The 16,274-nt window shown below is 46.3% G+C and overlaps 1 protein-coding gene across 8 annotated transcripts in view; it reads right to left on the reverse strand.

The window, feature by feature from the left end:
- CDK12 (cyclin dependent kinase 12) overlaps window positions 1-16,274 on the reverse strand; it is a 70,768-nt gene that overhangs the window by 9,618 nt on the left and 44,876 nt on the right. For 4 of the 8 annotated variants that reach the window (XR_005655093.1, XR_005655091.1, XR_005655094.1 and 1 more), the window contains exons 14-17: window positions 11,757-11,855; window positions 11,142-11,281; window positions 7,415-7,514; window positions 3,784-3,831 (exon numbers count right to left, since the gene is read on the reverse strand). The gene's annotated coding sequence lies outside the window, so the exon portion shown is untranslated. Of the gene's footprint in view, window positions 1-3,783; window positions 3,832-4,010; window positions 5,570-7,414; window positions 7,515-11,141; window positions 11,282-11,756; window positions 11,856-16,274 lie in introns of those variants that run through there. The other 4 variants (XR_005655097.1, XR_005655096.1, XR_005655092.1 and 1 more) reach the window with 3 other exon arrangements.

Below are 16,274 nucleotides of genomic sequence, written 5' to 3' on the forward strand. Positions count from 1 at the left end.
GGGCTCATTCATTGTCATGGGCCTCAATTTCCTTAGACCTCACCAGAGATACAATTAACTTCACATTTCTAAGACAACCAAAGGCTAGATCCTCCTTTTCCCAATAGGCCCACAGACCATGTGGGCAGATTGCTTGTGGGCTCCATCCACTTCAGCCTTGTTCTTCCCAGGCAAAGGGGAAGCAATTTCAAGGGCACATGCCATATTGCCCCTACTCTATGATACTGCTGCTCTTCTAACCTATGAACCAAATTAGCTGCAAGCACCTGAATTGACCCAGGCTGCTCCAATACTCTTCTTGCCTTCAAGTACACCCATTCCAATACACCCATTCCACAGCAAACTTAATCATGGTCTGAGAAAGCTTGGTGTAGTGAAAGAGCCCTATTATCTTGGGTTCTAGGCTCTTCTTAGCCATTTAACAGCATGTGATCATGGGAAAATCATTTACTATGAGCCTCAATTTTCCTCACCTATGAAATGGAAATAATAATAGTGCCATGTCTGAAGGGTTAAGAAGCTTAATAATTGTGAATATAAAACACTGAGCACACCAAGTAAAATGAGCTAATACATTGATTCCTAATGAGTACAAAGTGAGAGTACAAAGTATCCTTTAACAGGTGAATGGTTAAACAGACTGTGGTACATCCATATCATGGAATAAATATAAGGACTGAACTATTGATAACATACACAAACTTGAATGGATTTCCAGGGAATCATGCTTAGTGAAAAAAGCTAAAAAATCCTAAAAAGTTATAGAGTGTATCACTCCATTTTTAAAATGACAAAATTTAAAAAGTGGAGGATAGATTAGTGGTTGCCAAGGGTTAAGGAAGGGGTGAGATGGGAATGATTATAAAAGGGCAACATGAGGAATAATTATGGTGTTGGAACTATTCAGTATCTTGACTGTAGTGGTAGATACACGAATTTATACAGGTAATAAAATTGCATAGAACTTAATACACGCACACACATGAACAAGTAAAACAAGAAATCTGAATAAGACTGGTGGATTATATCAATATCAATATTCTGGTTGTGATATTACACTGTAGTTTTTGCAAAATCTTACTGTGGGTGAAAGTAGGAAAAATGTACAAGGGATCTCTGTACCATTTCTTACAACTGCATGTGAGTCTACAATTACCTCAATTAAAAAAGCTATGATAGATTATTAATGGCTCTGCTGGGTATAGGAGGGAGAAGGGGCTGCCCTTGTGTTTCCATTGCAGAATTCCAAAGAGGAAGATTAAAAAATATTATTCTCATTAGGGTACATCAGTAAAATGATCATAATCATGGGGAGGGAGGATATTTGTATCTGTTGACCCAATAATTCCATTTCTTGGAATCTACTACAAAAAAATGCATGAAGTTTTATGTGTTAGAATATTTACTGTGGTATTATTTAGAACAGTAAAAATATCTAAAGGATTAAAAATAGGGGATGAGGCTTATAAATCATAGCACATCTAGGTAATCAAAGTCTATAGATTTTAAACATACTTTAAAAAAATACACCCAGCACAATGCCTGGCACATAGTAGGCACTCAATAAATGGTAGTTCTTTTCACTTTACTGCTATGTTCTGGCTATCCAAAAAGCTAATGTAGGTAAATGTACTTAATAAACTATAAAGTGCCTGGCAAATGCTAGTGTTCCTATCCTAATGACTTATTCTCTCCCAGCTCCCCTCCTAGATGAAGCTGTAATTCCAGGCACAACACTGCCTAAGGTGCTCCTAGCTTGAGAGGAATGGGAATGGGGGAACTGACTTCTTGGGGAGTCTGACTCAAGGGATTGGGGCTATTTCCTTTCCAGGAGACTGCCACCACCAGCTCCACACTATGAAGAAAACTACGGACATTCTCCCCAGCATATACACGTACACATATCTGGCCTATAATTTCAGGGGACTCATGGAGTCTTTGAAGCAATGTCAGCCCTGCTGACTCCATAAAATAGATTCTATTGCATCAGCAACTGCTGACTTAGCACCTACTCAGTATCAGGCACTGTCCTAGGTACTTTACATACATTATTTCACTAAATTCTCTCCACAATCTTAAGAGGCTGTTCATCTGAATTTCAGACAAGGAAACTAGGGCTCAAAGGGGTTAAGTGACTTACCAAGGTAGCAGAGCTGATAAATGGAAGCACTGGCACTGGAACCCAAGGCTGTGTGCCTCCAAAACTTGTGAACTAACCACCATGCATGCTATATTTAGAAGGACTGAGAAGGGGTGCATTGTGTGAAAACTGCACGAGGATACATCTGAAGGAGCTCCAGAAAAGTAACCCTGTTCTTCCAATGCCCATTGGGTAGGCACAGACTTAAATACACCCCAGGCAGAAGAAAACTCTCTGAAGAGAAGAAGTAGGCCCATTCTGAAGTCTTACATCTCATAAATAACTTTTTCCATATGCTTAACCTCTATCCTTTCTACTAAAATCTGGTCCCTTTCCTCTCATTTCTAGTGGGGATGGTGAACTTATGACATGGTGCCCCTCCACAAAAGGTCCTAGGTCAGGAAGGGGATAGAAGAGCTGCTTCTTTCTCAGTTCTGTTGAGGCCATGACTAGGATGCATTAGTCCCTTTGGTCTCCTGGATCTGCCCCAAGGTATCAAACCAAAAGATGAGCAGAATATGGACCAGGAAAAGCAGAAAGGAGTAGCCTAAACAGACCAAGGAGACCAGCTTGGAGGATGGCCTCCTTGTCTCTTGGGACCTCAGTGCCAGGCTCGGGGTGAAGTTAAGGTGAGCAGTTTTTCCTACCAGGCCCAGCAGCCAGCTTCACGTTTGACATCTACCTAGCTGTGGAGGTCTACCCAGCATCCCTCATGCCAGAGCCTCTTGTTTTTCTAGCTATGACATCTCTATAGAGAGGAGGGGACTAGGGGTTCTGCCACTTGGTATTTACTCCTCCTGTTTCAATATTATCTTGCTGGACTTGCTCAGAACCAGGCAGCCCAATTGGGGGCCTTAGAGATGCCCAGGGTAGAGAATAACCTAGTGAAGAGGATGTTGGCATCTCAAGGCTAGGTCCAAAGCCCTTTTTCTGAATGCGAGAGCCAGAAGGACAACTGGGGCCTGAGTCTGGACACATAGATTGGGGAGGGTAAGTCTCATCCCTCCCTGAATCTGTCCCTCCATCCTCCATACACTATTTTACCCTGCTGGGGCCCAAGCATACCCACTGATTACTTTGGCTTCCCTCACCACCCACTCTATGGATACGAGAGGGTTAAAGGCATGGTATGGGCAAGCTATAAATTTCCTATCAGTGTGGGGAGAGTAGAACTGTTGGCAGGGAGGGGGCTGGGCTGGGGGGAAGGGGGAGCTGGGAAAAAGCCAGGAGGTTGTCTCTAGGTAACAATAAACACTGCAAGCAAGGAGCAGCTGTTACACTTACTCTCTCTGCATCACAATGCTGAAATAACACTAATAAACCAGTGTGCCCAATGCAAAGGCACATACGCATTTAGGGCTGGGTTCCACTGCACCCCTAGGGCTGCCCTCTGCTTTGAGTCAGGGCCTTTGATGCCCATGGACATACAAGTCTTGGCCTGGCTATACTTGTGGGGAGGATGAGGACTGATGAATCAGTCTCAGAGTCAGAGTGGTCACAGAGGCTGGGGATTCTGGGTTCAGATCCTGGTGGCATTTCCTGGTGGAAAGAGTTCAAATGGGATAACTAACTTTTGGCTGGGAGTTGGGAGGAGAGGAGGAGAGTGAGAGAGAGAAAAGTGTAGGGAACAGACAACTACTTACCACGTCTTCTTAGATTGGAAGGGATGAGATGGCCAGGACTGGAGTTGGCTGAAGGGAGTTGGAAGAAAAGGGGGAGCCAAGGAGAGATTTGAGAAAGAGAAGCATGTGATATTGAGTGAAGCTTCTATCTCTCACTCACTCACCCGCCCTTGTATCTCCCCCGAACCTGGTACACCCAGCCTTCCCCTCACAGCACCATTTTTATATCAGAGCTGGGTGACTGTTGGTTTAGTTCAGGACTGAGCTTTATTATGAGTGTTCCAGGGGGGTCCCCTGGACTCCTGATGCCGTCAGGGAGAGCTGGGGGGGCGGGCAGGTGGTGGAGTTGATCCCATGTCCCTACACAGAGTGACTGGTCTGTCCCTTTCTCCAACCAAAATCATCTCTGGATCTCTAGGAGCATCCCAGCAGAGGGCCCCTCACCTCAGCTGGAGAGCAGAACCACCAGCAATGAAAGAAATAGAAATAGGCAAATGAATAGTCACTTTGTCAGAGAACTCCCCTCCTCTTAGCCCATCCCTCTCTGAATTTCGAGGGAGGGTAATTATTATGTATCCGGACACACTGGTATCCAAGATTCTGTTTTCCTCTGCTGAAACAAGGAGGCCCCTGGGGCTGTGTTCAAAGGCATGGGTGGTTCTCCTGGTCCACTGTCTAGCCCCTTTCTGCTGGTGTGATCTCGAATTTAGTATCCTATCATCCCCCTGATTCGAAAAGAATGGAGAAGATGCACTTTGACAGCCTGGCCTGTAAGGGAAGAGGGAATCAGCACCTTTAAAGATCTATGATGCTTATTTTCAGGTAAGAGACCAGTGGTACTCCTTCCAGGTTCTGGTCTTATAATGGTGCTTAAAAAAAAAAAAAAATTCCTAAGTCATGTGGTATTAGCTGGGTACCCAGAGCTCTGGGCAGGCATGTGAGGGTAGGGAGAAGTAGCTGTGCCTGCCTGGAAAGCACCTCTTCTGGAAGGTGCTCAGGAGCACTGAGCTGCCCCAGCACATGCGGACGCCCAGTACCCTCTGTGCAGCCAACGGTTACAGTAAAGGCAATAACTGGCCTCTCTTATCCTTTCCTCACTAGTAAGCCTCTCAGTGAGAATGCTCAGCCTTTTCTGCTCTCTTTCTCATTTCTCTCTCTTCTTTCATAGCTTGGGGCTTTCCTTGCCCCACAATCCAGATGAGAAACCTTCATCTACAGAGCTCAGAGTGAAGGAGAAATGGGCAAAAGACAGCTCTAACAGGCCTGGGCTCCCTTCCCCACTGTTGTTTTCATGAACCACCCCCACTGCTATGAGTCACCAGAACCTTGAGCTCAGCTGAGCTGCCAGCAGCCTTCTTTCTCCCTGCCTCCTCTAGCTAGGCAGATATGCACCCAAAAGGCCCCAGAGCCCAGCATCTTCCTACTCGAAGGGCCAGAGCCCCCTTCTTTATCTCTAGGAATATGCAACACAGACACATTGAGATGAGTGAGCAAAGAAGTACAAGAGACCCCACCATGTGCTGTGTGCTGGAGCAGAGAGCCGGCTGCCTGCACGGCAGAGCAGGATTGCCAGCCAGTAGAGTTGGCACACTTGGGCACACAGCTTTGTTGGCATGAGAGAGGGGGCACAGGAGAGGATGGGGTAAGGAGGCTGTTTCAGGAGCAGGCATCTCCTCCTTGCTCCCTCTCTGGTCACTGTTTCTTCTCCTTGGCCTCTCCCTGGATGCTGATGGACATCATGGCACTGCCACCTCTGAGATGCCTTCTTTCTCTTCCTCCATGGCTTTGGGGGTATCTGCATGACAATCTTCAAGGTATCAAAGTAGGAGGTTTATATATCCAGATCTCTCTCCACCCAGTGGAACACACTGAAGGAGAAGGAGGAAGGGGGTCCTATCAGAGTACACGCTAAACCCTGGGCTAATAATGAGCTCCTCTCCAAACTGCAGGGGATTCTGGGTACTGCTACTTCTGTGTTCCACTTACTTCAAGTCTATCCCTCTTTCCCTGCAAAGGCTCAGGGTTTCTTCTGGATTCCAGAGCAGGATCTGACTCCAGGGCTGTAGATCTGGCACCCTTGGCTAAACCTTGGGAATATGAGGCAGGGCTGGTGGGACCTGGAGGAAGGGAGGCCCTGTTCCTTAGAGAAACATCCAGAATCTAGACTGAATTCTTTAAGGACCTTTTAGCCCGTCAAATATGCTTCCAATGTTGGTTTGGAGGAGGGGTGGACAAGGATTGAGAAAGAGGATCTCTAAAAGCCTGACATCCTCTCCCCTTTTTCTTCACTACATACTCTTCTCTACTGCTGTGTTTCAGAAGAGAAACAGCAGCTCTGCAAACAGAAGCCATCTAATAAATCCCCCGAAAGATATTCAATATGAATGGTTTGCCCTATGTTAGGCAGCCAGCCCCACAGGTGAGACTACAGGCCTCTCAGTTTCCAAATTTTCCCTTTTTATCTTCTCCCCACTTTCAAGCTTCTTCCTCATCTCTCCTGACAAGAGAATCTTCCTTGGCACAGAGAAGTTCAACTCCCTGGCACAGTTCTCTTCCCCTACTGGCCGGCCATCAGAAGCAATGAAGGAGCTAGATAGATCCTTTCCAGACTGTTTTGGGGGGATATGAGGGGACCCTTCTCATACTGTTGGCAGTAGAGAAGGCGGAGAATCAGACAGCCAAGGAGATGACCCTGAGAGTCTAAGGACAGGGCAGAACGAGGCTGGAGACACTTAAGAGAGGCATATCCTGGTCTTCCCCAGGATCTTTGCAGATATAAAATGGGGTACTATGATAGACGAGAAGACAATTCTGGGAGTGGGGAAAGGTGTTGGGGCTTGGAGGGTGTGATAAGTTTCTAACCACACTGCTTTCCAACCTCTGTGCCCATCCTTGCCCTAACCTCAACCTATGAAGCATAGAACAAAGAATGTTGAATTTTTTGAGGAAGAAGATGCTAGGAAATGCCACCTTTGGCAAACTGGTGGGAAAGTCCCTTTTCTCCTTAGCCCTAGTGTCTGAACAGTGAAGAAGCAGGAAGGTGGAGATGGGGAAAGCTAGAAGAGTGCCCTTCTCTCCAGTGTACACCAACATCACACAACCAGATGGGGCCAACAAAGAGCTCTGGGGCCATGGCACCACATGAAAGCAAGGGTATTTCTGACTCAGCTTTCAGAGCCTTCAGTTTTGTTTCTGTCTCTGTTCTCAGCTTAGACATGGATAAGAGGTATAAGACCACTGCTTGTTACATTTTCTGGCTTAATTTTCTCTAGCAGCTTACATTGCATCGGGGAAATTTGTGATAAAATCTCACAAAAAGCTCAATCTTTAGTCATCATTGGGGGATTTAATTATAGGTTAAAGAACTGGGATTGTTAGTGTATTTCCTTCCCTGTGGACCTTATAGAATATGATAAAATCCTAAGGGAACTGGGGCAATGAGGGATCTGTCTGCTTGGAAGCAATGGAATGGATGAGATGACCCCTGGAACAGGCTGTATGAGGGAAATGTCCCCCCAGTAATGCACCTGCCCGATTCCCTTCCATTCCTTCCAGGACTCAGGGGCCAGAGATGTGAGACTGGTGGCAACAGAGAATAATATCCTGCCAACCCTCTTCCCTTGACTTTCCTCCCCACACCCTACCTACCTACCTTTCCCTGTGTTCCCAGGAACTCTCCAAATCCAGGAACACAAAGCAACACCAGGACAGGATTCAACTAATTTCCCCTCTCTGGGTCTCTGTTTCCACATCTGTAAAATGAAGTGCACGGCAAAATGAGCTCCAAGTTCTTTTTCTTGCAACAGTAAGGTTCTATGATTCATACCTCGAAGGCACCAGGCCTCGTTTGCATGCTGTTCTGCATGTAATCTCCATGGCATTTATTTTATGTCCAAACATACAGAAATATCTCTGAACCCTGCCCTTTTTCCTCTCACCACAGTCTCTGGTTCTATGGTCCCTGGCTCTTGTCCTCTCTCTTCAAAGCTCTGACCCCACCTTCCTTTCACAGTTTTACAGCACTCACTGGGACAAGCCCAACTGAACAAAACCCTAGGAGCAAGAAAAGAGCCTTACCTAATATCCTGGCTGCAATTCTGGGCCCCAGACCTGAGTCAATCGGTACAGTTCCATCCTTTTTGGAGGTTCTGGCAGCTGGGGGGAAACCCTGGCACCTCTCCTCAGTGCCTCCCCTCCTCCTCCACCTCACCATTCTCCATGCCAGAACACAAAGTGGCCAGTGATTGATGGGCCTGGGTTCCTGGTAACCGCACCCAGTGGCCCAATCCTCCTCCCTTACCCAATCCCTCCCCTGTCCCTATTCAGAGATCAGATTGTCTCATGTTGGTCCCTGAGGTCCCATTAATTAAAAATACATCCAATTAAATGGCAGGTGAAAACGTGCTATTGGAGCTCTCCACCCCCCTGCCCCAGCTTGATGCCCCCTCCCCTGAAGGCTCAGCTGTGCTTTGAGCTGAGAAAAGAGAGAGAGAGAGAGAGAGAGAGAGAGAGAGAGAGAGAGAGAGAGAGAGAGAGAGAGAGAGAGAGAAAGAAAGAGAGGAAGAAAGAGGGAGAGAGAAGAGGAAGACATAGGGGTTGGGGGTATGGCAGTGTGAGGGGGGGTGCTATTTGAACCTCTGCCAGGGTAGCATGTGCCAGCCTGGGAGGGTGGCACTGTGCCCTGGTGTCTAATTTCTAGAGGTGTGAGTAGGTTCAGTCAGCTGGGTACCCACCTCCATTTTCTTTAAAGGGGCAGAGGGAAGTCAAAGGGCATGGCTAGCTATGCTGCCCTCCTTCTGGGCTTAGTGGGTGAAGGGCAGAAGTGTAAATGGTAGAGGGCCATTAGGTGGGATGTGTGATATTCAGGGGTTGGAAGAGTTTGAGGCCTCCATTCTTGGCATATCCCTGCTCTTCCTCACATTGCAAAGAAGATAAAGAAGAGCCGGCTAGGACTCAGGTGGCAGGGCATGGCAATGCTCCCAAGCCAGGCTGTGCCTACTTCTGCCCACAGGAAAGCAGAGGAAAGAACAGAGGGATGGAGAAGGAAGGAGCCATAATTTGTGTGGGAGCAGATGGGTCAAATAGGATAAAATATACAAGGATGGACGTTTGTGTGGGCACCACATTCCCCAGCACCTCACAGGTAAGACAGTCTAGATGGATTTGTTCTGTTTGCCCTTTCTCTAGGCAAAAAGAAACAGCAGTAGTGTGAAGTCACTTCGACCTGGCTGCCTGGCAGGCTGTAAGGTATTTCCCTTGAGCACTGATAACTCTCATTCTCTTCCACACTTATGATGTCCCCAGCATTTTGTCAGATAAGGCATCTGCCCCTCCACCGTCTGCCCCTTATAAAGCCCTCCCTCTGACCCCAAGCAATGCAAAGCTCATGGGCACTGAGAGCTGTCAGGAGAGGAGCTAGGAAAGAAGGGGTGACTAAGGGTGGCACTCAGAATCCAGGAAGGAGTGGGGGTGCTTTTCTGACCCAGAGCTCCCGTCTGGCCTCCTTGGCAGCCTCAGTACCTCCTCACTTCACTTTAACGCTAATTGGAGATTTTAATCTGCGCTGCTGCTCTGCTCGGGGTGCTGGGGGGAGCGCCAGCTGTGCAGTAATTCCAGCAGCACCGACTGTTTAATCAAGCTGTCCTCCTGGGGAGGGGCCCTCGGGCATGGGGGTAGGAGGGAGGAGGAGAACCTCTGTCATCCCTTAGCCTATTCAGCCTGGAAGGGCTTCATAGAGACTAAGGATCAATTGTGTGGTACCTCATCCCCATAAGGGCCCCATGGCCACTTGAATCCATGGCAGAGCCACTACACAATATAGGGTCAGTATGAGGCTCATGGGTCAAAGCAGCCCCCCTCCCCACCCTGCTTTCTGACACCTTTTTTGACTCAGAGACCTGGGGTGTCCTGGGGTATCCTCCAGCCACTCAGGCTGCAAACATCCACTAAACCATCTTGAACTCTGCAGGTTTGTGCTGGGGGAGGTGATGGGAGCACAGAGGCTGAACTTCCCCACTCTATCTTCAGTCCTCTCTCCAACACACTCTTACTAACAAAGATACTTCTCTTAAAACAATTCTAAGAGATTTTTCCTCTGAAAACCACAGGTACCCCACCCTCTAGGCTAAAAAAGTGACTGTCTTGGAGGCAGGACAGTGGGGTGGACAGCTGGAGGCAGCTACACTCTGAGGTGAGAGAAGCACTTGTGCAAGGTGTTCAGTGCCTAGAGCTAGGGCGCTTCCCAAGTTCAGCTGGGAACATACTGAGATACCAGGATACTAGGGAAGTGTTCAGGGTATCAGGAATTTTTAAGGAAAAACAAATGGTACTAATTATTCTTTTTGCTTTTTAGGTACCAGCCTCAGGCTCTGTTGGGGTCTTTCTGACCTCTGTCTTGGGGAAAGGGTGCCCCCATTGGCCAAACTCTGTCTGCTAAGGGGCAGGAGTTTTAATTGGTCAGCAGCACCCTCGTGTGGCAAAAACCAAGACTGCAGCTGTCCAACTGGCCCCTCAGCTTTGCCCGATCAGCCAGCCAGGTTGACAGACAGATGGGCGGGGTTATAAGTGTTGGTGCTCTCGGTGCCATCAAGGTATCCAGTACACGCTTACTGCTCAACCACTTCCAGGGACATTTCCTGCTTTCTAACACCTGCCACATCCCTCCACCCACTCCATCCTAACCCCAACTCAAGGTATGTGTCTATCAGAGGAGGGAGCACCTTACCTAGAGCTGGCACTTATTTCAGACTGCTGCTTATGCTGTCTGGATGGTAGGGGTGAAAGAGGCATTGCTGAGACAGGAGATCTAATGTCAAAAGGGTAAGCTGATGTCACCTCCAATGGCAAGAGGCTCCAGCACCCCTGCCAAATTCTCTATAGGTGCCAGACGACAGAGACAGATGCCACCTGAGCTCAAGACAGAGCATCACCTAGTGGTGGTTTCCGGGACAGACTCTACAGAGCCTGAGATCCTTGTCCTCAAGAATGGACACCAGATAAACAAATACCTTTCCCTCAAAAGATTTAGATACTCTCCAAGGATGCCAGGCCACTGAGCAGAATGCACATATGGGGCTTTGGACAAAGAGAAGGGCTGCCTGTCATTAGACCTTTCCTTCCAGTGTCAAATACCATCTGTTTACTGGTCACTTCTTCCTGCACTCATTAAATGGGGGAAATGGTTCTGAACTACAGAAGAGGCAAAGGAGATTTAACATCAGGAAGGTCTTGCTAAAGATTAGGACTGGAAGTCACCAAGGCAGTAAGCTGAGTCTTCAAGGTCTTCCCCACTTGTTGAAGATATTTAACAGAGAGGAATATTCCAAAAGAGAAATATGACCCTGCTTGGGGTTGATGGGTAGGGAGAGGAGCACACTTACCTGGCAGCAAGAAGGGTGGGGGTGGGCACTAGAGGCTGGTGACCTGCCTGGTTCTGGGCACTGAAGATGGAGAGAAGCAGTCTTGTATGTCTCTACTGGTGTCTCACACAGTGTTTGGACAAGTGGACTTCCCATCAAACCTGGAAAAGAGGTGGAGAAGCTGATGAGGGATAGTAAGAAGGGACAGCACTACCCTATCTTGACTTAGAATAACGGGAGAGACAATAGCTTCTTGGGGAAAAAGAAGGCAGGGTTATGTGTGTATGAAGTGGTGGTTAAGTGGGACAGGTGTTGTAGAGGAGAGGCTGAGAGTAACAGACATCAGCATCCCACCATAGAGGAATAACCATTAGCACAGCTGTCCAAGAGGGAAGAACAGGAATGAAATGCCTGTCAGTGCCAATAAAGGGGGTAACCCTCTCTAGACAGGAGGGAGAAATTGTTCATCAGAAGGTAGGACACCATAATAGGGTCAAATAAAAAGCTAAGGAAACTCCACTGGAGATCTTTCGGAATAAGAAACTTCCCTGAGACAGTGCTTGTGTTATGGGCGGGGATGTGTGTGTGTGTGTATTCGTCCCTTACAAAAGCAGACTGATGAAATTAGGTCCCTACCTGGCTTGAGTCTGTGAATTTCCCAGGGCTCCAGATAACAGATGACTGATGGACATCACAACATTTCTCAGGGGCCATCCTTCTTCCTGCTGCTGCTACCTGTAAAAGGAAAATGACAGGTTACATTAGACATGAGACAAAGAACTAGACACTAAAGAAGGTCTTTGGTCTTTCACCGAGGAGCATGGCCTTAGTAGGTAACAGTGATTGTGATGGTCAGCATTCTTCCAATTCCCTCCAACCTGAATTCATGAAGCCCAGGCAAGATTTATGAACTTTAAGTATGCTCCCAGAGACAGTTATAACTGTTATAAGACTCCTACCTCCAAGGAACTAGTCCCTAGCCTGATAAAGTAAAAACCATGGTTCCTATTTACTTAAGAGATAAAGAATTCAACAGAAACAAAAGCTGCAAAACCCAGAATTATAAAGGGTAATGATGGTTCAAGGTCAAAGCAAAGTTAATGCAAGAAGGTGACTAGAGGAGGCCGTTTTAGATCAGATCATCAGCTTGTGTTTGAGGTTCTCTTGTCCAAAATAGCTTCTCTGAGAACTTGGAGGAGGAGGGGGAAAAAAAAAAGGTCCTATGAGACAAAAGAGATTTGAGCTTTGCAGGACAGCAAGTAGGTCTATTGTACATTCCCTAGGAATTTGAGCAAGTAGGTCTATTGTACATTCCCTAGGTAGAGATGACTTTGCAAGGGTACCAACTCCACATTCCCCCTATGCTATCAATTAGGGTATGATAGAGAAAATGTAAAGGATATGTACCAGGATCTGTCATCAGCAGACAATGTTCATTACACAGACCCCCTGCCCCTCTGACCTAGACCCATGAAATCTATCTCTAAGCAGGCCAGTAGTGCCTTTCTCCCTCCAAGGTTTTGCTTCCAGCTTAGGGATTCTTCAGCATTCCCCTCAGCTCATCAGTGGCTGCGAGGCTCAAATGCATAAGCATTGGAAGGGACTTGTAGATACATCTGGGAGAGGTCCAAAGAGGGGAAGGGAGTCTTAGCACCACAGTAAGATGACTTCAGAACCTGCCATACCTATCAGCCCATTGAGCACACTATTTAAGTCTTAGGTAACTGTAGAGCCTTCCTTTAGCCTCATCGAAGGAGAAAACCAACAACCCAAAACTAAAAAAAAAAATTAAAAATAAGGGAGAGGTGAGTTCCTCCACCCCCAATTTCCCTGTAATCTCAGAGAATAACCCATTTAGAGTTCTATAATCCCTTCTCTTTCAGAGACTCCCGTTTCCCAGCAGGTGAGATGTGTTTTTCTATTCCTTCTGATTTTTTTCTATTCCTTCTGATTTTTTCTATTCTTTCTGATTTTTTCATTACAGCTGTATTGTAATTCAAAGAAGCCTGGGTTGAGATTTAGGGATAAATTCCTCACGTTGCTTGAGATCTTTTCCGGCTGTCCAACCCCCAGAGATGGTGGCAAAGTGCTCCTTGAACTTTGGGATAACTGAGGGCATCAGGTTCTTTGGCCACAGCTGCTCTTTGCTTCCCAATACACAAGAACTCCTGACTTTAAATAAAAATTACATCTGCACAATTTGCAATGCCATCGAAAAGTTAGTCTTTGAGGTAAAAATATATAAAGCTTCTGTTTTCTACTAATGTTTTTCATGTCTACCTTTCTACATCAATCTGTCCCACCCCCTCAAAATCTCACAGCTCTACCTTCATTTCCTAAAGAAGCCCAGGGCTCTCAGGAGTTGACCTTAAAGGGCTCTATACTCATGTAGGTTAAGATTCTGGCTCTTGGAATCTAGTCTTGGCTGGCTGCCACTCACTACCTCACTATGAGACTGTGGGTAAGGCACTTCCCTAAACCTGTTTCCTGCTCTGTAAACTGAGAGGTTGAATTAGGTGATCTCTTAGGGTCCCTTTCAAGATCTGGCCATCTATGATTCTATAAGGGAGGACACAAGTGTATTTCTATTAGGAAGTGAGACATTCCTGCCCTTCACACCTTCTCTCTGGGCCAATGCAGGAAGAAGCTCCCCTGTAGATGCCTGCCTTTCTCATGCTGGCTTAACTAAGGGACAAACAAGTGAGTCCCAGTAGGAGGCCTTCCTTTAAGTGCCAAACTCCTTTTATTACAAAGAAAAGATATTAAGAAGGTGATCTAACTCCAATCCCGAATCTTGATAAAGCAGATAGGAGACAAGGTAAGTAACTATATTGGGCAGGAAAGAGTATAAGTGTGCCTCCTCCCACCCCCATGCCCCCAGCATACACCCTAGACTGTTTAAGAGTCTGAGCACATACCTGGCTTTGCCCTAGAGAATCCCATATAAGTAGTGGCAGCTTATCCAATACAACTGTGTGTGGATGAAATAAGCAAGCAAAGACATGTGTAAACACATCCAGAGCATCAACATAAATGTCTTAACAATACACATACTCACTCCTATTCTCTCCTACTTTAGGCCTATATGTGTCTTGTAAGAAGCCATAGTGGGAGGGGACACCACATCCCAGTCTTCCCCCTTCCCAAAGTCAGAAAGGAAGACAGCAAGACAGGAGCTACTTGGCTTCCTATAAATTGTTTTGTCCTTCCTCACAGCTGCAATCAGAAGCTAAGGGCTCCCGCAGGCCTTGTTCTGATCTGCTGCAGGCGATGGAAGGTTTTTGAAACGGAGAGGACTTGGCTGCGGCCCCGTTTCAGCTGCCATTGGGGCTGGCTAATGGGCTCATTCGGGAAGACCCCCGCCTGCCGCACTAAAGAGTCCCCCGCCGACCCCCTCCCCAGTCCCAACCCAATTAATAAATGGGGGCTCCCACTTTATGGCTCTGGGAGCAGGAACCAGAGATACAAATGACCCCCAGGGAGGGACAAAAAAAGGCCTTCCAAGAATCAAGCCAGAGAATTGTGCATCCACAGGCACATGCTGCCACAGGCTAGTCATATCCCATTCCAAAGCATTAAAGGAGAAGAAACTGGCAAAAAAACAAAAACATCCTGGATTTTCTTTCCCAGATGTGGAGCAGGAGAGCATTCTTAAAGTCTGTGGGCACATACATACTAGGAGCAATAAACTCTCTTTTACCTAGTTTTCCAACTACTATTTTCCAGGGGCAGCACCCCCTCTTAGACTCTGCAGTACTAAACATAGACACATCCCATCAAGTGGTTAATAAACACTTCCTATTTCTTAAAACTGCTACCTCTTTCATCACCATCAACAGTATAAGTATGTCCTGGGGTCATCATCTTCATGCTATCTTTTATTCCTCAGCTCACATCCAAACTATCAAGGTTTCCTAATTCCTGTGGACCCACTTCCTTTCTTCTCATTCCCTTGTCTTACTCTAGTGCAGGCCGTCAGGGCCTCACATCTGAACCAGAGCAATAATATCCTAGGCAAGCTTTCTGCTTCCTTCACCCAGCACAGCTGCAAAAGTCTACAACATCATATTCATCTCATCATGCACTGCCGTTACTGCTTACCAAATCAAATTTAAATTCCTCATTTAGCCAACAAGATTGCTGCTCTGACTTCATTTCCTAATATTCCTCTCCCACTGAACCCCGACTAGTCCATTCAGAGCCTTCTGCATAAAACACACATAAACCTTTTTCCATACTTTTTCTCCCTCTAATCACCTTCCTCTCTTTCTTTCTTACCTTCAAAGAATCTTTTCTGGTTAACTCCAATTATTTTCTGATTATTCCTTTGCTTAGGTTCCCCTATACTAGGTTACTGTTTCATTTTATAACCTGACATAAATAGCAATTCCCCACTTCCTACCCAAGTATGAGATTCATCTCTCACTAGACCCCGAAACTTCCTAAAAGTAGGACCCTCCCCTAATTTTCCCCCCGGAAATTGCCCTACTCAGGACATGATTCAGCTAATAACATTACTGCTCCTCACTGAAGCAGCTCTCATGGTATAACTCTTGGGGGATTAAATCAAACAACTACAAGGAATAAAATCTTATTCTCAATGTCAATTTTCAGGCTGCTACCTGCCCCTATCAATACTGAACTTGGCACTAAGTCTTTCAAAAATTACAAATTGTTTTATGATTTCAAAGTATTGCAAAAACAAATAACAACCACTGCCACCAAAGGAATTTATCTCCTTCCTTCACAGTATATAAACACTATTCCCTTTGAAGACCCCTTAAGATGAGAAGCCCCATTTTGTCCCCCATTTTTAAGATTAATCCTATATTCTCAGGTCATGACCTGATTTTCTAGAATGCAAATCACTCCCAGAGCCAATGGTAATCTTGTTCCCTACCAGTCCTGCTTCTAGCCTACCCCTGACCATATTTTTGGAAGGTGTCTAGGAACAGAGAAGTTATTCATGAGTCTCTTTCAACTATTTAGCCAGTACTTCCCTAGATTAACCTCACTCTCAAAAGCTGACTCTTCACTTTCTCTAGTGTAGCCCTATGTGGTTAGAGAAGAAAAAGTGATCTGCCACTCCCCTTTATCTCCTACATATCGCTCATGATAATAACATGAATTTGCCTTTTAATCTTTCCATTCCTT

This window comes from Pteropus medius, unplaced genomic scaffold, assembly GCF_902729225.1.
Source record: "Pteropus medius unplaced genomic scaffold, Ma_sr-lr_union100, whole genome shotgun sequence".
In the NCBI taxonomy this organism is placed as follows: Eukaryota; Metazoa; Chordata; class Mammalia; order Chiroptera; family Pteropodidae; genus Pteropus; species Pteropus medius.